This window comes from Pinus tabuliformis, chromosome 6 (assembly GCF_031772625.1).
Source record: "Pinus tabuliformis cultivar Carrire ecotype Pingquan chromosome 6, CPIR1, whole genome shotgun sequence".
NCBI lineage: Eukaryota > Viridiplantae > Streptophyta > Pinopsida > Pinales > Pinaceae > Pinus > Pinus tabuliformis.
Genome location: NC_142292.1, coordinates 2,062,174,226 through 2,062,201,674, shown reverse-complemented (window position 1 = coordinate 2,062,201,674; position 27,449 = coordinate 2,062,174,226). Strand labels below are relative to the sequence as shown.

Sequence of the window (27,449 nt, the reverse complement as noted above, 5' to 3'; positions counted from 1 at the left end):
AAGGCTGCAATTACACTTATAATTATGCCAAAGGATCCATGGTTGCTGTTGAAATCCTCAAATTATGGCTAAAATCTTTCCACCGATCGAAAAAATTACAAGAGGAAAGCCCTTTGGAGGGCAGAAATACACTATCAGGAGGCGGAAATACCCCAAAAACCATGTAAAAAATCAAAGTTATAGGCTTAAAGGACCCATTTTAATCTCACCCGTTGGATCTGGCCGCTCAACGGTCCAGATCGCGTCGGCATATCACAAGTCGAGGGAGGCAGTGGTAGCGACAAAGGAGACCTCGCCGATGAGCGATCGTCGATATCGCATCGGCGTATCGTATTGGCACTTTTAAAAAGAGGCAATGGAGATGGTGATCGGCGATTTTGTGAGGACCGTCGATCGCGTATCTGGATCAACGGCCGAGATCACGTCGGCATTTCGCATCAGCGCTTTCAAAGGCGGCAGGGCCTTTCACACATATATGTTTGCGACCCGATGGGTTGGACCCGATATTTTATGAATCATTTCTTATAAAATTTCAAATCCGCGCTTAAGCCATTTTCAATGGTTTTGGTCGCATTTTCTGTGTATAAGGAAATATAAATAAATACAAAGGATGGGCCTGTTATAATATGAATTGCGACCCTAAAGGCGGACCTGATAGTTGGATGAACCATGCATGCACCTCTTAAAAGTCAAAATTGAAGCAATGATGGGCGGGAATAAACAGTTTGGGCAGCGTTCCATTTTTTTAAAGCAGCACAGTCATAATGGAGCCGTTTTTAATGATCAGCAACAGAAATTAATCAGCAGTATGGTCGAGGAGGAAGCAGGACACCTTTGGGGAGTTCAGAACATTCAATGGTTATGGTTCCATTGGTATATCATGCCACCTGCCCAAGCAGGACCGCAGAGCACCAGATAAGTCAAATCAATTTACAACACAGCCAGAGTTGTATCAGCAGCCTCATTTCTGAATGTAAATGTGGTTGGTGGCCATTTATGGGCTCCTCCACGCATAGCTAATAGGGAGATTGTGTAATGAGACACCATATATACTGAAAAAACAGATGTAGTGAGATTGATGAGTGTTTGATGAATGAAAGCTTTGTTGTTGCGTTTAACTTCTGGAGACTGTAAATACTATGAGACCTACAGCTTCTGGTCTGGATTTTCAACTAATACAAGCTTCTTTTGTTGTCACTTGCTCACTTTCCACTTCTCTTTCTTGTTCTAGGCTGTGCTTGCTTGCATTTATTTGATGTGCTATAAATGTTTAACATCAGAGGGGTTGTCATCCCACCTCTGTGTTATAATTTAGTGGTTCATTGAAATTGCTTGCAGATTGCTGTTGTTTTAATATCAGGGAGTTGTCATCCTGTCTGTGTATTAAACAATAGTTTTACAGATCTCCTAACTGGTTGCAGCTGGCCATCACAGGGCCCTGTGCATCTGCTGGTGTAATTAGTCTTCTCCATCATCACCTTTACCTTAAACTGTGAGTAGTTGGTAGTTGAAAGCCTTGTAGTTTGGGGGTCTTCACACATGTCTAGGGATAATCATAGTAGGAGTGGTTATCTGGCTTAAATGTGCAACATATCTTAATTTATCCATCATATTATCCAACATAATTACTGAATTTATAATGTTCCTGAGCATCACCGATTTACAACCTAGGTGAGTTTCTTGGGGTGATAACATTAATCAGCGTCGTTGCCGGGGAGAGGAGAATCAGAGCTCAAGCTTCCCTGGGAGAACGACATAGTTTCAAGCTTTAATGACAGACAAGGTTTGAACACAGTATTGGTTGTAATCTTCTATCTGGCGACTCCATTGGTGGAAGACCATCCTTTGGTGACTCCACGTTGAAGTTCTGGCTCAGTTTGTGAGGCATACTAGAAGAAATTTGTAGAAGTCTCCAGCCGAACCATTGCATGACCCTGAGAAAATCGTTAAATCGAAGAAATCATCACAAAAAGGGGCATCAGGATCAGGTAAGCCTAAAAACTCCGATTTATCTCTGAAATATGACTTCATAACTGAAGAATTACAGCTTGAAGGCTTAGAGCCCAACACTGTTAATATAGACATTCCTTCAGAGTTAGTTCAGCCCCTTGTGCAGTTAGTTCCCCTTTGAATCTCAGTCCAAAGAAATCTTCCCACACTGTCCAAAACATCCCAATATCTCTGTCATCCATTACATTATTTCCTACTGCTCCATCTGTTAGTATTCTTCCACATATTCCAAACATGGCAGGACAGCAAGCACCCACTAGGATTGAGAGGATTGTTGCTGCTAAATATGGACCTTTGGTATTGCATGTGCTTCTAAATCCTATGCCTGTGGGAGAATATCAAAAATATATGCCCAAGTTTACTGGAACAGAGGGAGTGACAGCAGAATAACATCTTGAAGATTTTTACAGTTATGCTGATAACTTAGATATAAGTGAGAATGATGTATGGATGAGAGTTTTTGTCCAGAGCCTTGATGGTGAGGCTAGGAAGTGGTTTAGAGAATTACCCCAAAGATCCATAACAGATATTGAAGCATTAGATGATGCATTTTTGAAGTAATGGGGAGATAAGAAGGACTTGTTGTATTATCATACAGAGTTTGGAAACTTGAAAAGAGAAAAGGGTGAGTCTTTTCCTGACTTCAATAAAAGATTTAATAGAATATATAGTAAAATACCAGCTGAGGTAAAGCCTACCCCCACTGCTACTAAAATCACATATGCCAATGCTTTTGACTTTGATTTCTACTTATTTTTGAGAGAAAGATGATGTGATACTCTGGGTGATATGCAAGAGGCAGCCCTGGAGGTGGAATCTAATATTTTGGCAGCAGAGAAGTTAAAGAGTCAAGTTGATAGAAGAAGGCCGAGAGGTGAGGCTTCTTCTTCCCCTGCATCAACTTCGGAGCCTAAAATAGAGAAAATGACTAAAATGATCGAGTCATTGGCTGCTGAAATTTCTAAGTTAAAGGTTGAGCAGACTTCAGGCAAAACAAGGAAGCAAAACACATTTGCTCCAAGAAATTCAAACCCATTTAGAAAAGCAAATGAGCAGCTACAAATTATGAAAAGGGGTGAAGAAGCAAAAGAAGATCATAAAGTAAAAGCTCCCTTTCAGAATGCAGTCATGGAGGGGGAACAATTTGAAGAAGATGAGGATGAAATTCACTGCTTGGAGGATAAAGGCAGCGCTGCATTTTTAACATTGGCCAAATATGAAGAATAATTGTTGCAAGAGCAAAACATTCAGAGGTGGGAAAGTGGTGTTGTTCTGCAATCTGGTGAGCAGCAGCAAAGATATAATCTAAGATCCAATGAAAAGAATGTCAAAGAAAATGTTGTACAAGAAGCAACTGCTCAAACAATGCCACAGAATAGCAGGCAAAGAACACCAGCAGCTGATCCTATCACCCTCAAAGCTCTAGTTCAAGAGGTAAAAACTGCTGATAAAGTATTATCTTCTTTTAGTTTTGAGTCAGAAATTCAGAAATTGAAAATATCCATGCCTCTGGCTGAATTGGTGAAGAGTGAATTATTCAGAAAACCCATCCTTGAGGCCTTTGAACTAGAATCTAAACAAACCTCTATTGACTCTATCAATTTGCAAGATGACAAGCCTACTATTGTGCTTAGCCCCATGATTGAACCTGCTGATAATAGTTCTCCATATTTCTATGTTTCATTAACTATCCATGATAAATCCTCCACAATTTCTTGCTAGACACAGGGGCCAGCCACAATCTAATGCCTAAAACTGTCATGGAAGAGTTAGGCCTTGATATCACTAGACCTTATCATGATTTGTTCTCTTTTGATTCAAGGAAGGTAAAATGTCTTGGATTAATTAAGGATCTGGCCATTACCTTAACCCAGCTGCCCATGAAAAGTATGATGATGGATATAGTGGTGGCTGATGTTCCTCCCAAGTTTGGTATGTTGTTGTCTAAAGGGTGGATTAAGAGACTAGGTGGGACATTGTAGAATGATCTATCTTATGCAACCGTTCCAGTGTTTGGAGGAGAAAGAAGGAGGTTATATAGAGAAGCACAACTGGCATATATCATTAGTGATGAGAAGAATCCTACAAACCATCCCATATATGCAGTGGACACTGATTTTGGAGCTTGCATTCTCCAAATAGAAGAATCTCAGAAGGTTTCATTACAGATCAGGAAACCAATAGCTCAGGCCGAGCATGATACAGGAGGTCAGATTTGGGAGATGTTCTTTGATGGAGCATGTACCAAGGAGACTGCAGGAGCAAGGGTGGTGCTAGTGTCTCCACAACAAGAAACAATTCAACTGTCTCTAAAGCTGGTTTTTCAGGTGACAAACAACATAGCAGAATATGAAGCACTGTTGTTGGGCCTTCATGCAGCCAAAGATAGGGGAATAAAAAATATGAAGGTGTTTGGAGATGCTGATCTGATAATTCAGCAAGTAAATAAAATGTTCCAAGCAAAGCATCCAAGGCTAAGAGCTTATAGAAATGAGGTATGGAGAGTCAAGGAGTTCTTTGATTCTTTCTGCATTTCATATATTCCTAGAGCCCAAAATCAGCTTGTTGATTCCCTTGCTATTTCAGCTAGTTTTTTCATCCCTCCATCGCCTCCCAAACTAGTTTATGAGGTACAAGTAAAGTATAGACCCTCCTTGCCTGATAATGTCCACCATTGGAAGGTTTTTGATGATGATGATGAGTTAAATAGGTTCCTTCAAGTCATTGATGAGTTCTTTGAAATGAAAATTGACCAAAATAATGATGCTTTGTTAGAAGATCCCAAGTCCCAGCTTAGAAATAAGATTGGCAAGAATAGCATAGTCCAGCTTCCTAGTAACCATATCCCTAAGGGTCTAATTCCTCTTGAGAGATTTTTTGACCACAATGATGTGCCTTACAAAGCTGCCCAAAAAGAAGATCAGTCTGCAGTTTGCAAGCATGATATAGGAGGTCCAGGTCAGCCCAAATTCATAAATCTGTCCACTAATCTATCTGCTGATCAGAGTGCTGAATATTGCAAATTAATGAGGCAATTTGGTGATGTGTTTGCTTGGGAGTACAGTGATCTAAAAACATATGACAGGAATATAATTCAGCATAAAATTCTGCTTGAGAAAGACACTATTCCTTTCAAACAGAAGCTGAGACCAATGAATCCTATGCTCCTTCCTCTGGTTGAGAAAGAAATTAAAAAGTTGTTGGCTGCTAAGATTATAGTGCCTCTCAGATATTCTAAATGGGTGGCCAATATGGTTGTTGTTAGGAAGAAGAATGGAGAAATCAGACTGTGCGTTGATTTCAGGAATCTAAATAAATGCTCCAAAAAGGATAATTATCCCCTGCCAAAAATGGAGCATTTGTTGCAGCAAGTCTCAGGTGCCAAAGTGATGTATTTTATAGATGGATTTTCAGGCTTTAATCAATTCATTGTGCATCCAGATGATCAAGAGAAGACAACATTACCACTCCTTGGGGCACGTTCATGTATGCCAAAATTCCATTTGGGCTGATGAATGCTGGAGCCACCTTTCAGTGCGCTATGGATATTGCTTTTGTGGGAGAAAAGGATAAATTCGTGTTGATATATCTTGATGACATAATTGTTTATTCTGGCAGCCATCATGATCATCTATAGCATTTAAAGAAGGTGTTTTTAAAGTGCAGGAAATTTGGAATTTCACTCAATCCCAAAAAATCCCAATTCGCTTTGGAAGAAGGCAAACTGTTGGGGCATGTAGTGTCTGCTGCAGGTGTTCAAATTGACCTAGAAAGAGTCAAAGCAATTCAGGCCTTGACTCTTCCAAGATCAAAGAAAGACATACAATCTTTTCTTGGGAAAATTAACTTTGTAAGGAGGTTCATTCCTAATTTTGTTGAGATGGTTAAGCACATAACCTCCATGTAGAAAAAGGAAGCAGAGGTGAAGTGGACTGATGCGGCTAGAAGATATTTTGAGTCTATTAAGATGGCTATTGTGGAAGCTCCTACTTTAATAAGCCCTGATTATAGCAAGGAATTTCACCTATTTTCATTTGCCTCTAAGGATACCATTGCAACTGTCTTGTTGAAGCAAGATGAAGCAGGTCAAGAGCATCCAGTGGCCTTTTTTAGCAAGAATCTGAGGGATGCTGAACTGAGGTATTATATTATTGTAAAGCAGGCTTATGCTCTTATCAAATCCTTGAAAGCTTTCAGAGTATACATCTTGCATTCCAAAATAGTTGCATATGTGCCTTCTGCTGCAATAAAGGATGTCTTAACGCAGCCTGATGCTGATGGAAAAAGAGCAAAATGGATTGCAAAAATGATAGTATTCAACATAGAGCTAAAGCCCACCAAGTTGGTAAGAGGTCAGGGGCTTGCTAAACTGTTGGCTGAAGAAAATTGCAGGTCTTTGGACATTGATTTCTTGTTCAATGTAGCAGAAAATGGTCAAATAGAAGAGTATGAAACAGCTGAAACGCAGAGAGGACAGTCAGTGGCCGAGAACCTAGCTTCATGTAGCTGGTATGCTGCAATAATTAGTTTCCTGCTAAAGCTAGAAGTTCCTTCAGAATTTTCTCAAAGTCAAGCAAGAACGTTAAAGCTCAAGGCAACAAAATATTGCATCAATGGTAGCTTGCTTTATTGGAGGGATCCATCTAGAGTGCTTTTAAGATGCCAGGATAAACAACAGTCAATAGAAGTTATGCAGCAGTTCCATGACAGCATGTGTGGGGGACATCATTATTGGTAAACTACAGCCCATAAGATTCTCAGAGTTGGGTACTATTGGCCCTCTTTATTTTCTAATGCAATTGCTTTTGTTAAATCTTGTGACAGGTGCCAAATATTTGAAGGTAAGCAGCAGTTAAAATCCCTGCCCCTAAAGCCTATAATTGCAAAAGGACCTTTTCAGCAGTGGGGCTTGGATTTCATTGGTGAAATCAACCCACACTCCAGTGGCCAGCACAGGTGGATATTAGTTGCCACTGATTATTTTACAAAATGGATTGAAGCAATCCCAACAAGGAAGGTTGATCATAATGTGGTAGTGAAATTTTTATCAGAAAACATTTTCAGTAGATTTGGTTGGCCACATAAGCTTATAACAGATAATGCAGCAGCCTTCAAGGCAAAAGAGTTGGTGGAAATGTGTGATTGAATGGGCATTAAACTTGTTCATTCCACCTCCTATTACCCCCAAGGGAATGGTCTAGCAGAATCCTCTAATAAAAGTCTGATCAGGATTATTAAGAAGCTGTTAGAGGAAAATAAGAAGAATTGGGATGCCAAGCTCAAATATGCGCTTTGGGCAGACAGAGTGACCATCAAAAGATCTACATGCTGCTCTCCTTTCAAGCTAGTATATGGTACTGATGCTATTTTTCCAATTCAACTTACCCTCCCCGTGGCAAAGTTGCTCCAAACAGCGCAGAATGAAGAAGATGTTATGGCCAATAGAGTCACTGATTTAACAGAATTATATCATATCAGAGAGCAGCTGATTGAAAAAGCTACAACACATCAGCAAAAGATCAAGGAAGTCTTTGACAAAAAGGAAAAAAGAAATGATTTGCAGGTTGGGGATTTGGTTCTAAAATGGGATGCATTTAAAGAAAAAGAAGGCAATCATGGGAAGTTTGATGCTCTCTAGACAGGCCCTTTCATCATTTCACAGATTCAAGGAAACAACACCTTCATACTGAAAAGTATGGGAGGAGAACGAGTCTTTGATGGCCCAGTTAATGGGCGGTTTTTGAAAAATTATGTGATTTAAGGTCTTTTGGCCTTAAAAGCTGTAAATATTGTGCTTTTATCAGTTTTTGTATAGCTGTAGCAGATTCCATGCCCAATGGAACACTAGGAATTTTGGCTAATCTGTTTTTTGCTGGAAAGGCATTGATCTGCAGGTTCTTGAGACCTCACAGGGAGAATCTCATCCCCAGAAGGAGCCAGTGTTAGCTTTGCTGTGCAAAAGAATCAAAAATGGATTCAAACACTCTCAAAGGCTACAATTACACTTATAATTATGCCAAAGGATCCATGGTTGTTGTTGAAATCCTCAAATTATGTCTAAAATCTTTCCACCGATCGAAAAAATTGCAAGAGGAAAGCCCTTTGGAAGGCAGAAATACACTATCGGGAGGCGGAAATACCCAAAAAACCATGTAAAAAATCAAAGTTATAGGCTTAAAGGATCCGCTTTAATCTCAGCCGTTGGATCTGGCCGATCAACGATCTAAATCGCGTCGACATATCGCAAGTCGAGGGAGGCAGTGGCAGCGACAAAGGAGACCTTGCCGATGAGCGATCGCTGATATCGCATCGGCGTATCGTATCGGCACTTTTAAAAAGAGGCAATGGGGATGGTGATCGGCGATTTTGTGAGGACCGTCGATCGCGTATCCGGATCAATGGCTGAGATCACGTCAGCATTTCGCATCAGCGCTTTCAAAGGGGGCAGGGCCTTTCACACATATATGTTTGTGACCCGATGGGTCAGACCCGATATTTTATGAATCATTTCTTATAAAATTTCAAATCCGCGCTTAAGCCATTTTCAATGGTTTTGGGTGCATTTTCTGTGTATAAGGAAATATAAAGAAATACAAAGGATGGGCATGTTATAATATGAATTTCGACCCTAAAGGCGGACCCGATAGTTGGATGAACCATGCATGCACCTCTTAAAAGTCAAAATTGAAGCAATGATGGGTGGGAATGAACAGTTTGGGCAGCGTTCCACTGTTTTAAAGTAGCACAGTCATAATGGAGCCGTTTTTAATGATCAGCAGCAGAATTAATCAGCAGTATGGCCGAGGAGGAAGCAGGACACCTCTGGGGAGTTCAGAGCATTCAATGGTTATGGTTCCATTGGTATTTTACGCCACTTGCCCAAGTAGGACCGCAGAGCACCAGAGAAGTCAAATCTATTTACAACACAGCCAGAGTTGTATCAGCAGCCCCATTTCTGAATGTAAATGTGGTTGGTGGCCATTTATGGGCTCCTCCACGCATAGCTAACAGGGAGATTGTGTAATGAGACACCATATATACTGAAAAAATAGATGTAGTGAGATTGATGAGTGTTTGATGAATGAAAGCTTTGTTGTTTCCTTTAACTTCTGGAGACTGTAAATACTATGAGACCTGCAGCTTCTGGTCTAGATTTTCAACTAATACAAGCTTCTTTTGCTGTCACCTGCTCACTTTCCACTTCTCTTTCTTGTTCTAGGTTGTGCCTGCTTGCATTTATTTGATGTGCTGTAAATGTTTAACATCAGAGGGGCTGTCATCCCACCTCTGTGTTATAATTTATTGGTTCATTGAAATTGCTTGCAGATTGCTGTTGTTTTAATATCAGAGAGTTGTCATCCTGTCTGTGTATTAAAAAATAGTTTTATAGATCTTCTAACTCGTTGCAGCTAGCCATCATAGGGTCCTGTGCATCTACTGGTGTAATTAGTCTTCTCCATCGTCACCTTTACCTTAAACTGTGAGTAGTTGGTAGTTGAAAGCCTTTTAGTTTGGGGGTCTTCACCCATATCCGGGGATAATCATAGTAGGAGTGGTTATCTGGCTTAAATTTGCAACATATCTTCATTTATCCATCATTTTATCCAACATAATTTTTGAATTTATAATGTTCTTGAGCATCACTGATTTACAACCTAGGTGAGTTTCTTGGGGTGATAACAGGCACATTAAATCCAAAGGTTATAAATATATTTCAGACCAGAGCTCTTCCGAAATTTGGATTAATCGAAATGATTAATGGAAATTTTGAAGAGTTAGAGCTTGGGTTCTTCACAAGCTTGGATGATATATTATGAAAAGATTTTACAGGTGAAATGAATTCCCAAGTGCAAGAAAATGGATTTACAAGAGAAAATAAAGGGAGACTTTTGCAATCATATGTTTATGAAACTAATGTATAGGTGAGAAAAAATGAGATTCATGTAAATACATTTTATGATGGCAGGCTGAGGTAAAAGAGGCCAAGGTGAAATAAATTTACAACTACATGGTGAAATGGATTTACTGGTGCAAGGGAAATAACTTTTATAGGTACATGTGAATTTGAATAATTTGGATGATATATTATGAAAATATTTTACATAATATAAAGGGAGACTTTTACACTCATATGTTTATGAAACTAATGCAGAGGTGAGCAGAAATCAAATTCATGTAAACACATTTTACGATGGGAGGCTCACGTAAAAGAGGCCAAGGTGAAATAAATTTACAACTACATGGTGAAATGGATTTACTGGTGAGTGAAATAAATTTACAACTACATGGTGAAATGGATTTACTGGTGAGGGGAAATAAATTTTACAGGTACATGTGAATTTGAATTTACTAGGTTAATGAAAGTAAATGGAGGATAAGTAGAAAATGAGTTTTTACAGAGAAGGATAAACAACACATGGTTTTGGGAATACATGAGAAGGAAAAACAAGACATAATTTCAAATAAGTGGATGAATTATTCAATAAAATTATTTAAGGAGATATTTTCTAAATTTCATTTAGTAAATTCATGAAAATAGAAAAATATAAAATTTATTTACAGAATATTTGAAAACATTTATAAAATATTTCATTCCAAATATTTTATGACATTGGTGAAGCATTGTCAAAAAGTGACATAAAATCATTCCAAGCAGATCTTCAGCCATAGCTTCACAAACCCCAAATTTTAGGGCATGGAGATATCAACATTCAAAAGACACCTAGAAATAGAAGACCAACATATTGAGGATCATTCTGCAGGTTTTCAACAGTCATTCATCTAATTTATAGATATGAATGCACAATACTTTCAAACAGTTTGAAATTTCTGGCAAAGTATCCATGGATTATTTTATTTTTAGTATATTTTTGAGGATATTATTCCAGAAATATTGTAACCATTTAGGAGAAGTTTATTCTATATATTCCATCATTTTTAATAAATAGTGGTTGGATTTTGATGCCAAGAACTTGTCATCTTTGTAAAAAATTTATTACAGAATTCCTAATCAAAACCTTCTGGCTCCAATTTATGGTAGAACTTGTGTTTCTTGTTGTTTTTTCCAGTACTTTCATGCTCTCTTTCTGCACATGTTCAAGTTTGCATAGAATAGTTTGGGTGAGAATAGAATGAGTATCAATCTTTCTGAAATCCCTTTCAAAATTATAATCATTTAAAGAGATCAGTTTATTGGACTGTTTGTCTGAGATAGCTCCTATACATATTTACTAATGATTTCCTTATGTCATCCTCTTCAATTTGTTTTGTTGGGCTGTAGAAGTTTTCTACCCGCATCCAAATCTGCCTGATTGATTAAGTATTCACTTTGACTGCTTAATTACTGGGAATATCCTTATATTCTTCTGTCCAATTCTTTATAAATCATGTTATTTTTTCAGGCTGGAAGCTGACACTTTGAGGAATGCCTCTGTAAGAGGGGTATTTATTCATGAATGGGGATTGTGCAATCATCTACAACCACCCAAACTAAATCATAGATCTGGCCACTGTGCTTCATAGGTTGTTGTTCAGTGACAGTGAACAATGTTAAACAAGGCCTCTTAACAACTGAGGGAGCCCCCTCTAGTTCAAGGGATAGCTTGAACCTAAAGGCTGGTTGAGTTGGTTTCCTAGCATAGTTTTTGCATCCAAGGACTGCCTATGGGAAACACGTACAACAGGAATATGCTACTACATGTGAAGTAATGGAGGTTACTATTTATAGGAAGCTTGTGGATTTACTTATTTATTTGGTGAACACACGACCAGACATGTGTTATGTAGTTAACTATCTTAGTCAAGCTATGGTTAACCCAACCAAATTGTATTAGAAGGAAACAAAATATGTGTTTTTAGAATTTCCTGCAAATTCTCTACAAATCTACCTCTGAGATTGAACCAAATGGATCCCAGAATGATCTCTAAATCTTCAAAACCTCTTAAAATCATGCCAAAGATCAAAACAATCGCATATGAAGAACCCTTAGAATGGTAGAAAACCACTATCGGGAGGCTAAAAACACGTGAAAATAGTGAAAAATAGAGTATTGGAGGTCTGAACAATGAATGCACAGTAGCTGTCAGATTTGGCCAATCAACGGCCTAGATCTGATTGGAAAATCACAATCGGCATAGGCAAACAATAGATATCGGCAAAGACCATATAAAACTTGCGATGGCGACTAACGAAGTCAATTAGGACCGTCGATCAAGCGCGCAGATCAACGGCCCATGTTGCATTGCGGGATCGCTATCGGAGATTACAAAGACAGCTTGCAATGGCGGGGAGCATCAGCGATATGCGATTGTGATTAATCGCATCGTGATATCACAATCGGAGAAACATTATGAAGCGGGACCATACACATGTGTATGTACGATCCGATGAACCGGACCCGACGGTTTTATCAATATTATTTCATAATATTTGAGATCCGCAGAAAAGCCATTTTTAATGCATTTTTGCAGTTTTGTTTATTAAATGAAATACAAAGGATGAAGCGTCGATGCGATAAGCAGGACCCGAAAGGGTTCCTTAAAGCTATTGTATATTATTTCAGATCCACCATCAGTCATTTTTATGTTATTTTCACAGTTTTAACGTATTTCTAAAATATAAAGGTGGACCTTGGAGCACGGCTGAAGCGACTTGTGATAGCGATTGAGGATGGACCCAATAGAGGAATAGACTGTATCTAAGGACTTTTGAAGTCCAAAATGAACTGTGTTTTGGCGGAATTTCATAGTCGTGAATTCATTTTCCTATGTCAGCAGAAAATGACCGCATTTGGGAATTCCGAAGGATTTCAAGGGCCGATGACCCATTCCGTTACAGTACAGGTTGCCACCATCCCTAGAAGCATTTAGCAATGATTTCTAACGCTTGGAAAGGGATCTGAGCGGACAGAGGTCGGGGAGATAGAAAGTTGAGAAGCTGAAATGAATAGGTAGCACAGTTTTGGCTTTAAAGCCATAGAAAACAGAAGACAAAGCAGGCAGTGCCGAGACAGATCTAAGACAGAGACAGAGAGTTATTCAGAGAGTCTGTGTACTTAGAGAAGGCTTGAGAGGTTCAACCAAACTCTTACTATTATATCTGTCGTGTATTGAGTCTCAAATTGAGCTCATACTATTGCAAAACTCTGCTTGAAGACATAATAGAGAGGCCACCACCGAAGGCTAGACTGGGAGATGTAGCCCAGGAGCATTGGGTGAACTCCTCATTAAATTTGTTGTGTTATGTGTTGTCTATATTTTTTTGTTTACTGCTTCATTATCTGTGTATTTCGCAATCTTATTGATCCATTGCATAAAATAACATAGACAAATCCATGCACATGAGTGTGTAATACCTTATTAATTGTCTTAGATCTCAGTATCAGATCAAGTGGTATCAGAGCTTTAGGTTTACTAAGGTTAGACAAGATTTTTCTGAATTGGTGAATGATAACTAGGTCAAAGCTCAAATTAGGAGAAGGAGAACTGGTTGAAGCTAACCCAGAAATTGGTAGAGTCTATCCTAGGAGGAAAATGGCAGAAGAAAATCCCTTGGAATCAAACTCTCAGTTCATGGATAGTTTCATGACCATGAGAGCCATGGTAGAAGAAATGTATCGAGAATTTAAGAAAGGTCGAAGTGAAGATTCTTCAACCTCCAAAAAAGAAAAAGGAATAGAAGAATCTCTTCTAGATGGCCATTCTGAAGGCAAAGGGAAAGGAAAAAAGGCTCCTCTATCCGCACCTCTTGATAGCCCTGAAAATAAAAAGAAGAAAACATATTTGATTAAAATAGATGTTAAATTTGATTTTCCAATATATGATGGAGAATTATATGCAGAGAAGTTAGATAACTGGATTAGATAGATTGATGTGTATTGCAGGGTGCAGAGCATTGATTTAGACAAGAGTAAAATTCAGCTAGCCAGCCTATGCTTTGGAGGAACTGCCTTGGTATGGTGGGAAGGCAGGACACAAGCTGACTTGAAGAAGCATGGTAAAATTCTTTCTATTTGGAGTGAATTTGTTTCTGCAATTAAAAAACAATTCTATCCACTAGCTTATATGCAGCAAGCCATGATGATTTGGTAAACTCTTCGCCAGTTAAAGGGGCAAAGTGTACAAAGCCACACCCAAGAATTTAGGAAAATAGCTTTGATTCTAGGCATTTCTTTAGACTCACCTGAAACTTTGCTAAAGTATATAGGTGGTCTACACAGATATTTGAGGCACACCATTCTCATCTTTAACCTTACTAGCATAGATGAGGTATTTGTTCAGGCTACCCATCTAGAGGCTAGACGCAAGAATGTGAACCCAGAGATTGGGGGATCATCAAAACCCACTGTAAGCAAGAACAAGGAAAAGAGGAAGTAGAAATGGAAAGAGAGGAAGGCAAATGCTGTACAAAAGGCCAAAGCTTCATGCACTCACTACAAGAAGGATGGACATGATGATGAACATTGCTGGTCTTTGCATCCGGATCTGAAACCCAAGAAGTTCGTTGGCAAGAAGAAGAAGACTACTGCTACTATACAGAAAGATTTGGGGTCAGACTCAGGTGATGAAACAACAATCGCAACCATATGTATAAAAGGTAAAAATTCTGAAGCATCTACTAGTAATTCTGCACAAACTATTGATAGTGAAGAAAATGAGAGGAAAATACATGAGATTTTTCATATTAGAGTTATTTCCAAGCATCAAAAGATTGATACTTTATTTGATAGTGGCTCACAAGTAAACTTGATTTTTGAAGAAATTGTAAAGAAATTGAGACTACTAACCACACCTCACAAGAAGCCATGTCCATTAGGTTGGGTATGTGATAAATCAAAGCTACAAGTGACTAGAAAATGTAAACTTAGGTTTTCTTTTGGGTCAACATTTGTAGATGAGGTTGAGTTAGATATCGTTCCCTTGGATATATGTGGAATTGTTTTAGGAAGTCCTTACTTGTATGATAGAAAAGCCATTTTCTATAGAGCTGAAAATAAGTATCAACTCGTTAAAGATGGAATTGAATATATTGTAAGAGCTCATAAACTCAAGAATAATTATACTCTCATCAACTCAAGGTAGATGAAAAGAATTGTAAATTCATGCAAGCAATTTTTACTGATGGTTTTAAAGGAAAAGAAACCTGATAAAACCAATGTATTTGAAGGTTGTGATGCTAAACAGCAAGCTGATTTAGAAAAAGTTGTTTCAGAATATGATATCCTATTTCAAGAACCTAAAGGTCTACCACCCAAAAGGGAAATTGTACATGATATTAATTTGCAGCAAGATGCTCCATTTCCTAACATCGGAATGTACAGGTTATCCGCTTTAGAGAATGTAGAGATCAAGAAGCAGGTACAAGAGCTACTTGAGAAAGGGTTCATAAAACCAAACACATCACCATGTAGATCTCCAATCGTGTTGGTGAGGAAGAAAGATGGTTCGTGGAGGATGTGCATTGATTACTGAGCACTGAATAAAATAATGATCAAGAACCATTATACCCTTTCTCGCATCGATGATCTATTGGATCAGTTGAAAGAAGTTGTCTACTTTTCCAAGTTGGACTTGCGTAGTGGTTACCATCATGTCAAAGTAGTAGAGCAAGATGCATGGAAGACTGCTTTCAAAACAAAGCAAGCGCTGTATGAATGGCTAGTTATGCCTTTTGGCTTAACTAATGCTCCTGCCACTTTCATGTGAGTTATGAATGATGTACTCAGGCCTTTTATAGATGATTTTGTAATTGTATATTTGGATGACATTCTTGTTTTCAGTAAAACATGGGAAGAACATTTGAAGCATTTAAAGCAGACTCTAGATGTCTTGAAAAAAGAAAATCTCTATGTTAAATTATCAAAGTGTGAATTTGGAAAAACATCCTTAAGTTATTTGGGTCATATTGTAGGGGGTGGTGAATTGAAGATAGATCCCTATAAGGTTGAAGTCATTGTAAACTAGCCTAAACCCAAATCTACTACAGAAGTTAGAAGCTTCCTAAGAGCAGCATAGTATTGGAGAAAGTTTATTGCTAACTTTTCCTTAATTGCAGCTCCCTTACATGCTTTAACAGGATTGAACAAGGTGTTTCAGTGGGGAGGAAAACAACAGAAAGCCTTCAACACCTTGAAAGAAAAAAATAGTACAACACCAGTACTAGCATTGCCAAATCTTCAACAACCATTTGAGATCAAAACAGATGCCAGTGACTATGCCATGGGAGCAGTGTTAATGCAACATGGTAAACCCATATGCTACCATTCTGAGACTTTTAATTATGCAGTAGTTAATTATCCTACATATGATAAATAATTGTATGCATTAGTCCAGAGTGTGAAAAAGTGGAAACATTACTTAATGGGCAAAGAAACAATTATACATACTGATCATCAGCCACTTCAGTATTTGCACTCACAAACTAAATTGCAGCAATCAAGACACTATAGGTGGATGGGTTTCCTACAACAGTTTCATTTAGTCATCATATATAAAAAGGGTATACAAAATAAAGTTGCAGATATGTTGTCCAAACCAATCATAAATGCATCTACTCTACTAAAGCATAACTTGGTAATGCATGAAAGCTACATTGAGCAGTATGCTCAAGATATAGAATTTAAAGATCTATATGCAACTTTATGTCATGGAAAAAAAGTAGAAGAATTGGACTATTATGTTAAGGACCAACTCTTGTATCATTTGGGAAAGCTATGCATTCCACAAACTGAAAGAGTTAACATAATTAGGGAAGCACATACTTCTCTGATATCAGGTCATTTTGGTGTAAGAAAAATGGTTGCACAGCTGCAAAGATTTTGTTATTGGCCAAGAATGCATGAAATAGTTTCTAGATATATTAAAGGGTGTACCATGTGTGCTAAAAGAAAGCCCAGCAATAGAAAACTAGGCTTGTACACTCCACTTCCAGTTCCTTCTCGTCCTTGGGAAAGTGTTTCCATGTATTTTGTTGGGGGTTGCCAAAATCTAGAAAAGGTCATGACTATTTATATGTTATTATGGACAGGTTCAGCAAAATGTGTATTTTAATACCTTGTAACAAACAGATTACAGCTGAACAAACAACGGAGTTGTTCTTTCAGCATGTCTGGGTGCATTTTGGGTTACCCACTTCCATAGTATCTAATCGAGACTCCTGATTTGTTGGGAAGTTTTGGTCAAGTCTGTGGGAATTAATGGACACCAAACTCAAAAAGAGCACAACTTTTCATCCACAAACAGATGGCCAAACAGAGGTAGTCAATAGGATAGTGATCCAGTTGCTCAGGGGTTATTTCAGCAAGCATCCCAATTTTTGGGATGAACATTTATGTTATGTGCAACATGCTTACAACCGTGCTAAAAATTCTTCTACAAAGAGATCTCCTTTTGAGATACCCTTGGATTTTGTATTTGAAAAAGACATAGCAGTTGCTGGACACAGTGATCTAGACAAAGCAACCAGATTCATTGAACAGATCCAAGAAATTCACCAGGCAGTGCAGGAACAGCTGGAAAAGATCCAGGCCAAGTATAAGGCAAGGCATGATAAGCATCGGGTGGAGCACAACTTCCAAGTTGGTGATAAAGTGTAGCTGTATAACAACAAAGACAAAATGCAAGGTGAATGAAAAAAGTTGAGGCCAATAAGGTATGTGCCTTTCAGGATACTTGAGAAAATTGGTGAGAATGCTTTTCTCCTTGATTTCCCAGCTTACATGCACATCTATTCAATGGTAAATGCAGAAAATTTAAGACTATTTGAACCTTCATTAATTGAAGATCTCGAAGAGAAAAGTCAATTGCCTTCTATTGATGATATGTTACCTGAATATCTCAATGAGTTGCAAGAAGATACATTTATGGATAGGAAGGTGAGAACTACGCACAGAGGGGATGTTGAGTACCTAAGAATTGGACTCAAAGGTTCAAAACCCAGCAATGAAAATGGATAGAGATTGGGCATGTGAGGCAGCTGTATCCTCACTTGAGCGATGCTTAAAAACCAACTTTTGGTGGTCCAAAAGCCTTTTTTAGTGGAAGGTGTGATCCAAATGGATCCTAGAATGATCTCTAAGTCTTCAAAACCTCTTAAAATCATGCCAAAGATCAAAACAATCACATATGAAGAACCCTTAGAATGGCAGAAAACCATTATCGGGAGGCCAAAAACACGTCAAAACAGTGAAAAACAAAGTATCGGAGGTCTGAACAATGAATTCACAATAGCCGTCAGATCTGGCCGATCAATGGCCCAGATCTGAACGGAAAATCGCAATCAGCACAGGCAGATAGCGGATATCGGCACAGACCATATAAAACTTTCCATGGCGACTGGCGAAGTCAACTAGGACCATCGATCAAGCGCACAGATCAACAGCCCACGTTGCATCGCGGGATCACTCTCAGTGATTACAAAGAGCGCTTGCAATGGCCCGGGGCATGACCGATATGCGATTGCGATTAATTGCATTGTGATATCACAATCGGAGAAACATTATGAATCAGGACCATACACATGTATATGTGCGATCCGATGAACAGGACCTGATGGTTTTATCAATATTATTTCATAAGATTTGAGATCCGTAGAAAAGCCATTTTTAATGCATTTTCGTAGTTTTCGTTTATTAAACGAAATGCGAAGGATGAAGCACCGATGCGATAAGCCGGACCCAAAAGGGTTCCTTAAAGCTATTGTATATTATTTCAGATCCGCCATCAGTCATTTTTATTTTATTTTCACAGTTTTAACATATTTCTAAAATACAAAGGGGAACCTTGGAGCAGGGCCGAAGCGACTTGCGATAGTGATTGAGGACAGACCCGATAGAGGAATAAACCATATCTAAGGACTTTTGAAGTTTGAAATGAACTGTGTTTTGGTGGAATTTCACAATCGTGAATGCATTTTCCTGTGTTAGCAGAAAACGACTACGTTTGGGAATTCCAAAGGATTTCAAGGGCCGATGACCCATTCCGTTACAGTACAGGTGGCCACCATCCCTAGAAGCATTTAGCAATGATTGCTAATGCTTGGAAAGGGATCTGAGCGGACAGAGGTTGGGGAGATAGAAAGCCGAGAGGCTAAAATGAATAGGCAATGTAGTTTTGGCTTTAAAGCCATAGAAAACAGAAGACAGAGCAGGCAGTGCCGAGACAGAGCTAAGACAGAGACAGAGAGTGATTCAGAGAGTCTGTGTACTCAGAGAAGGCTTGATCGGTTCAAGCAAACTCTTACTGTTATATATGTTGTGTATTGAGCCTCAAATTGAGCTCATACTGTTGTAAAACTCTTCTTGAAGACATAATAGAGAGGCCACCAGTGAAGTCTGAACCGGGAGATGTAGCCCAGGAGCATTGGGTGAACTCCTCATTAAATTGTTGTGTTATGTGTTGTCTATTATGTTTTATTTGCTGCTTCATTGTCTATGTATTTCACAATCTTATCGATCCATTGCATAAAATAACATAGAAAAAGCCATGCACATGAGTCTGTAATACCTTATTAATTGTCTTAGATCTCAGTATCAGATCAGAGATCTATGTAGAAAATATGACTATAGATTAACTCGATAATGCAATATACCAAAGCAAAATACTATAATCTACTTCTACTATCAAACTCGCGGAAGCTTAAAGATCAAGCTAAATCAGAGTTGAACACATATAACCATAAGAAGAAGAATCAATACACATGAAACACAAAAAATACTCAGGGGAAAGCCTCAGCTAAAAACTCCACTATCTATATTATCATACAAGGTGGAAATACATTAGAATTACACAAAGCCTTAGCTCTCACAGCTAGCCAGCTCTCAGTACAATCCTCCTGGATGCTCATAGGCAATCACATCATCTCACAAGCCTTCTCCTCTGCCCTCCAAGCATCCTATTTCATTGCGTAGTTTCTCCTGGGTGATCCTCCTGTTACCAAGTATAACACTGATCTCACACCCTGTAAAATTGTACAATCCTCAAGTAACCTTACCTTGACTGCATGGATGAGTTTCCTTTACAGGAAAACACATGCAACTGATAGTAACTTGTCCTTGTCTTTAATCTCAATCGGGTCTTTCTCAGAATAGACATGCATGAATTACTGATGAGAGAATTGTCAGTTATCTGGAGTACAGTAGTTGGATGCATGCATGCATTAAGTGACTGAACTCACAATTAGTTCCTCAAATAGTTTGGAACTAATTTAACTGGACTTAACTCAGTAAACCAAGCTAACTAATTACAACTCAATTATAACTCAACGTTATCTTCTTAATTTAAGGGATAATCTCCTTAATTTAAGGGATAACTGTTGCATGACTTCACAAAGACTTCTAGCTTGAATTTCTCCAACTAATTATCTCAAGATGAATTAATTAATTATTTTTCAAGCAGCTGGTGAGACTAAATTCGAATTTTAATTCACAATTTTAATTCAATGACAAATTAAAAATGTAATATTCTGGATTCTATTTTTATCATTTCTTGTTTCTATTTTCAACACTCCCTCTGAACAAGAAAGGAATTCAACTCAATCCCATTCCTGAACCTTTGGAATGTTATGTATGCAACGCTACTCTTTAGTGTTGTTGCTCCAACAAGACCAGAAAAAAAAAAAAAAAAAAAAAAACATCCAACCTGAATCAGTATGATGCATTTGTCATCAAAGTCTTTGACTGCTATTGCCTCTGTCAACTAAAAACTTTGCGCTTTTGCTGACTCTGCCTTTCTGCATTGTTGTCAATCCTTCTTTGTGCTCTTCAATATCTGACTTCTCTAGCCTCTTTCACCTTGATCTCTAACTGCTTCAATCCCACTGATTCCTCCCGCTACTAAGTACTTTGGGCTCCCATACCAAGGTACGATCCATGAGATAAAACCTCTCAATGGACCCTACCCACTTTTAGCCTTCTTGGGACTATCACTTCACATCACCCCACCTAACACCTAGAGGTATGCCTGCATATGATCCCTCTACCCACTTGGCTCGAAATTTCCCCCTACTGGAGGTCTCTGCATGAGTGGATGCCTCCACTCGGTCTCCTCTCAACATCTCCAATTGTGGCTCCTCCACAATTGTCTGAGACTTCTTCTGGGGCTGCATGTAGAGAGGTAATTTACTCTCCATCTCAACCACCAAGTCTCTAACATTTTCCTTGCTCCTCAAGGCTTTGCATGTATCTTGAACCTTAAGAGCATACAAGTTCTTAACTAGTGAACCGATCTGTTTCACCTGTCCCATGGTGATGTGTCTAAGGAAAACATTTCCCTTAGTGAAGACAACATCATAGCCTTTGTCCTCCAACATCGTGATTGATACCAAGTTCTTCTTTAGTCCAGGCACATACTTCACATCTGTCAAGGTGATAGAAGCTCCATGCTCCCTTTGAAAAGCAACCATGCCCACTCCTGAAACACTATACCTTTCATCGTCACCCATCTCTATGCGCATCTTGAGGTCTTTCTCCTCCAAGGTACTAAATAAACTTTTATCACTGGTCATGTGGAATGAGGCTCCACTATCAAGATACCAACCAAAACCCATCATCGATGACACCATGCATGCGATGAGGGTGAAGTCCATCTCTAACTAAGAGGCTAATGCCTCACCTTCAGATCCTTCTAAGGATCCCTTCTTGGACTTCTTCGATGGGAAATTAGTCGCATAATGACCCATCTCGTGACAATTAAAGCATCTCACTTTAGACTTGTCACCCTTCTTCCCTCCATGAGAAGAATTAGATTTGGAATGGGACACCTTCCCCTTCCCTTTCCTTGCCTTACTTGTTAAGGCCAGATTTTATTCATCATCATCCTTGGATGAAGAACCATCTCGTGTGCTCCTCCTAATCTCCTCTGGCATGAGATCCAACCATAGTCGTTCCCAATCCGGCAGTTTCTCCCTTCCATTCACAGAGTCCTGGTAGATATTCCAGCTCTTTGGAAGGACAAGGAGAGCGAGGCTCACCATATCATCATTGACAGTAGTTATTCCCACACTTCCAAGCTCATCTCTACAGGTGGTGAGCTTGTTTAGAGATGTGGAAATAGTATTGTCATTCACCAACTTGATTCTTTGAAGCTTATCCTTGAGAGCCAATTTCCTCTGGTCGCTATTGTTTTGGTAGAGGTCCTTCAATGTCTTCCACATTGAATATGGAGTATCCTTCCCATGGAGACTCGAGACAATATGGTCTTAAACTCCTTCAAGGATGATCTTTCTTGCCCTTGCCACACACTTCTTCCACTCAGCCAACTCTTGTGCATTAGTTGAACCTGGCTTTTGGATTTCTTGATCAATGAAATCCTTCAATCCATTGTCTTCTAATACAGCCTCCATGCGATCTTTCCATGCTATGTAATTCGAGTTGCCATCCAAGGCATACTCATGTCTCAAGCCATAGAACGCCATTGACCAACCTAAAGTATGATATGAATTCGATTTGCACCTGCAACCCCGAACTTCAAACTTCGAATTCTCTTCTCCGTATACTATTTAATGCTCCAATAAACTTGGCTCTAATACCATGTAGAATTTCCTGCAAATTCTCTACAAATCTACCTCTGAGATCTATGTAGAAAATCTGACTTTATATTAACTCGATAATGCAATATACCAAAGAAAAATACTATAATCTACTTCTACTATTAAACTTGCAGAAGCTTAAAGAGAGACACACAGGACAAAGATGGCTCAAAAATCAAAGTGTTTAGATTGTGCTCAAACTAGGACTAGATCGAAGACGTCGTCGTCCTGATCATGGTGGTATGAACGGTTCGTCAAACCGAGATTGTATGCGAAAGATAGAGCTCTTCAAAGTTTGACATGATAGGGGAAAAGTGGGACCCACAACATGCCACATGGCATCCCAGTAAGTAGAGGGGGACCCACATGGTAGCCCATCAGCCATTGACAATTGGCATTCTCTCATTTGTCTCCTAAACCTGCATAGGAGACAAAATCATTTTTAAATGGATAATAAATCACCATCAACGAAATATGTTTTAATATAGTTATTAAAATAACTATATAACACATTAAAACAACAAACACTTGGTTTCGGGATCGGCGGCAACAAACCCCGCTGAACCTTTAAAATCGCAATACCAAACATATATATATATATATATATATATATATATATATATATATATATATATAGATATATAATATGGTTTCGGGATCGGTGGCAATAACCTCCACCGAACCCTCCTCCACATATTCCGCATATACAACCATATGTTAACCATATATATATATATATATATATATATATATATATATATATATAGATATAGATATAGATATAGATATAGATATAGATATATATATATATATATATATATATATATATATATATATATATATATATATATATATATATATATATTCCGATATCATATATCGCCCCAGCCCTTTATATATGCCAATTATTGTGCCGTCATAATATCGCCGATATGTTTATAGGCAAAAGCGCCGATAACAACACTGCACCGATCGCCGATGTGGAAATGCCACTCGCTGATATATCGGGGAACTCCTGTAAATCGGACTGATAAACCTGTCAGCACGCTATGTTTATGTCGATCCGACCACTAATGAATGCGATCGCTGATATGGGTATCGGTGAAACCCTATATCGGGCGTCGATATATGCGCCAACACCCCTTGCAACTGCTGATTACGATTTATGCATGTTGTTATATGTATTAATATATGCGACGATAAGGCATAATGCGGGGTTTTTGAGGTTTATGGTTCTAAAAGGTTTATATATGGACGAGGCGGGATTTGATCCCCTGACCTCTCCTTAACCATATGCCAATATTAACCATTAGGCCAACAGCCTATTTATTGAAGAATCCGCCAATGAATTTTATTTAAACAGTCATTTTTCCCTCTGCACGCAGTTCAAGGAGGAGAGAGACTGTAGGCACGAATTTCAAGGCAGAATGCAGATATGGATTTCAAGGCAGTGAATTAATTAATATTTTAATGCAGAAACCATGAATTTTGTAGGAGGGCAAAATTTTCACTTTGTCAAAATTTGACAAGTTTTATATGGTTTTTACACCTCTCATCGCCACGAACACAATGGTGTTGTTCATTTCTTCATCATAGGTCTGCATTTTCCAGTCAGTTCCAGAATGCACGTGGAACCATGATTTCAGCGAAAATAGGGAGCAGAACCATGAGCCATGAAATTTTCCCAAGGAGGTAAAATTTTGACATTTCAGAATATAGTCAAGTTTATACTTGTTTTTCATGGTTTTCCGCAGGGATCGCAATGGAGTGATCAGATTCACCATCTGAGTTGCATATTTAGAGTGAATACATGGAACAGAATCTTTGCGGAATCCTGTGGGAATCTAGAAGATTCCTTGAGCCCAGAATTCTCAACTTCTCAGAATTCGGATTTTGGACAGTCGATTCAGCACTACTCGACGCCACAAATCTGATGGTGGCTTTAGATTTCTTATTCTCTCATTTATTCTTCTAGTCACTTTTCTAAGTGCCAGTGCAGATGTCCACATTCTTGTGCGAGCAACCATCTTCATGAGATCGATGCCTTGAGAGCAATGGTCCAAGCAGCTTCAGTAGTGAGACAACCACTTCTTCAGATGGCCCTTGGTTGTGAGGTGTATGATGTGTTCATGTATTTCTTCTTTCTGCATTATGTTGTACAGATCCATGATTGATGTTGATGCATGATCTCATTTATTTCATGTTGTCATGATTCCTTGCTTCATGTTATGCGAAAACTTTCATATGATGTACTTGCTGTCATAACTCTTTATGTTATGCTTTGTGATCTGGAATTTATCCAGGAAAAAGAACTAAAGGTATTACAGACTCATGTACATGGATGTGCCTATGTTACTTTATGCAATGGATTGATAAGATTGCAAAATACACAGACACTGAGGTAGTTAAAGAAAACATAACAGGAAAACATGTAAGACAACAAGTTTAATAAGGATTTCACCCAATGCTCCTGGGCTACGTCTCCTGGTCTAGCTCTCAGTGGTGGCCTCTCTATTATGTTTTTAAGCAGATTTTTCACAACAGTGAGCTCGATTCGAGTCTCACTAAACAGATAAAAGTAAGTAGGAATGGAGTATAGAGACTCTCCTTACTGAAATTCGACCTATGAAGGTCATAGTAGTATGACAGGCCTATGCCGAGGAGTTTGATTGAACCTCTCAAGCCTTCTATGGAGTACATAGACTCTCTGACTCTCTCTGGCTCTGTCTAGCTCGACGATGCCTTCAGGTCAGCTCAGCTTCTACTCTCTGTTTTCTGCTCTTAGCTATCTGCCTTCTTGTGTTGTTTTTTTTTTTCTTCTATTAGGTCATGGCTTTAAAGCCAGTCTATTCTTTTGACTGTTCGTTTCCACTTCTCAGCCTTCTGGTTTCCTTACCTCTGTCCATTCGAATTCCTCTATGCTGCGTCATCATCACTGGGTAATGTCTCGCAGGGAGGTGGCCACTTGTTTCCTAACGAGCTAGGTGTCAAATTCCTTGAATCATTTTTGAATGGCCGTTAATTCCATTTGCTTCAAGATCACCCATGAAACATGAATCGTTTGCCAACTCATCATCCACGTCGGACTTCAAATCTCCTGTCATCTTGCTTTTTTGACTTGTCAAATCCGGTCAGTCATCGGGACGCATCTCTGTCGTTGATCCAGGCCCCCTTGATCCTACGGTCGTCCTTCATATAGAGCAGACAAGTTTCACGATGTTTACCCATCCGATGCGGGCAGTTTTCTCTCTCATCCACCGGACGCGTGTCACTCGATGTGTGGTAGCGGGCGGGACTCAATCAAAACTGCTTACCGCCTTGAGGCCTTCTAATATCCTGTTGGTTTGTGGAATCCCGTGCTACAGAACTGAATGCATTACTTTTTTTCAAATTTTATAGCGATTTCGGGTCCGGGCACTTTGGGCCTTTCCTTCACTAAGGGGGACGCTCTGTTTCTTGATTTGGCCTCTGGTTTTGCCAGTTTGCGCCAGCGCGCGTTACCATGGGCCAACGGTCTACACGCTCGACTGAGGGTCCTCATTGCTCCGCTCTGGTCACAACTGCAACTGTTACGAGGATTCCTTCTGATAGCTTTGATTTTTCTAATACTTGAGTCTTTTGGCATAATTTGAAACAATCGTGAAAACTTAGAGAGTGTTTTAGGATCCAATTCGGATCACGACCTTCCCACTGAAAATGATTTTGGACCACCAAATGTTGGTTTTTCTTTTAAGCATCAATCAAGTGAGGGTATTGCTTCCTCGCTTGCTCAATTTCTATCCATTTCGCACTGCTTGGCTTTGAACCTTTGAGTCCAATCCTGAGGTATTCAAAATCCCCTCTACATGTAGTTCTTACCTTCCTGCCCAAAACTATATCTTCCTACAATTCATTAATATATTCAGGCAACAGATCATCAATAGAAGGTAATCGACTCTACTCTTCGGGATATTTGATTAATGAAGGTTCAAATAGTCTCAAGTTGTCTGCATTAACAACTGAGCAGATGTGCATGTAAGCTGGTAGATCAAGGCGAAAAGCATTCTCACCAATTTTCTCAAGTATCTTGAAAGGTTCATACCTTATTGGCTTCAACTTCTTACCTTCACCTTGCATTTTGTCTTTGCTGATATACATCCAGACTTGATCACCAACTTGGAAAATTGTGCTCCATCTGATGCTTGTCATGCCTTGCCCTGTACTTGGCTTGGCTCTTTTCTAGCTGTTCCTGTACTGCCTGGTGAATCTCTTGGATTTGTTCAATGAACTTGGTTGCCTTGTCCACATCACTGTGTCCATCAATTGCTATGTCTTTACCAAAGACAAAATCCAAGGGAGACCTTGGTGTGAAACCAAAACAGGTCTTGAAAGGAGATCTCTCTGTAGAAGAATGTTTAGCTTGGTTGTAAGCATGTTTCACATAACATAAATGTTCATCCCAAAGTTTGGGATGCTTGTTGCAATAACCTCTGAGCAACTGGATCACTGTCTTGTTGACCACTTCTGTTTGGGCATCTATTTGTGGATGAAAACATGTGCTCTTCTTCAACCTAGTGTCCATAAATTCCCACAAACTTGACCAAAATCTCCCAACAAATCGGGTATCTCGATCAGACATTATGGAAGTGGGTAATCCAAAATGAACACATACATGCTGAAAGAACAAATTTACAGTTTTTTCAACTATAATATGTTTGTTACAAGGTATTAAAATACAAATTTTTCTAAACCTGTCCACAAAAACATATAAATAGTCATGACCTTTCCTAGATTTAAGCAGCCCTCCAACAAAGTCCATGGAAGCACTTTCCCAAGGATGAGAAGGAACTGGTAGTGGAGTGTACAAGACTAGTTTTCTATTACTGGGCTTGCTTTTAGCACACATGGTACACCCTCTTACGTATCTAGAAACAGT

The 27,449-nt window shown here is 39.0% G+C and overlaps 1 pseudogene; it reads left to right on the top strand.

Annotated features, from left to right (window-relative positions):
- Nucleotides 1–355: 355 nt before the first annotated feature.
- The window catches only part of LOC149267497 (putative protein arginine N-methyltransferase 6 pseudogene), a 58,616-nt pseudogene continuing 31,522 nt past the window's right edge, over nt 356–27,449 (top strand).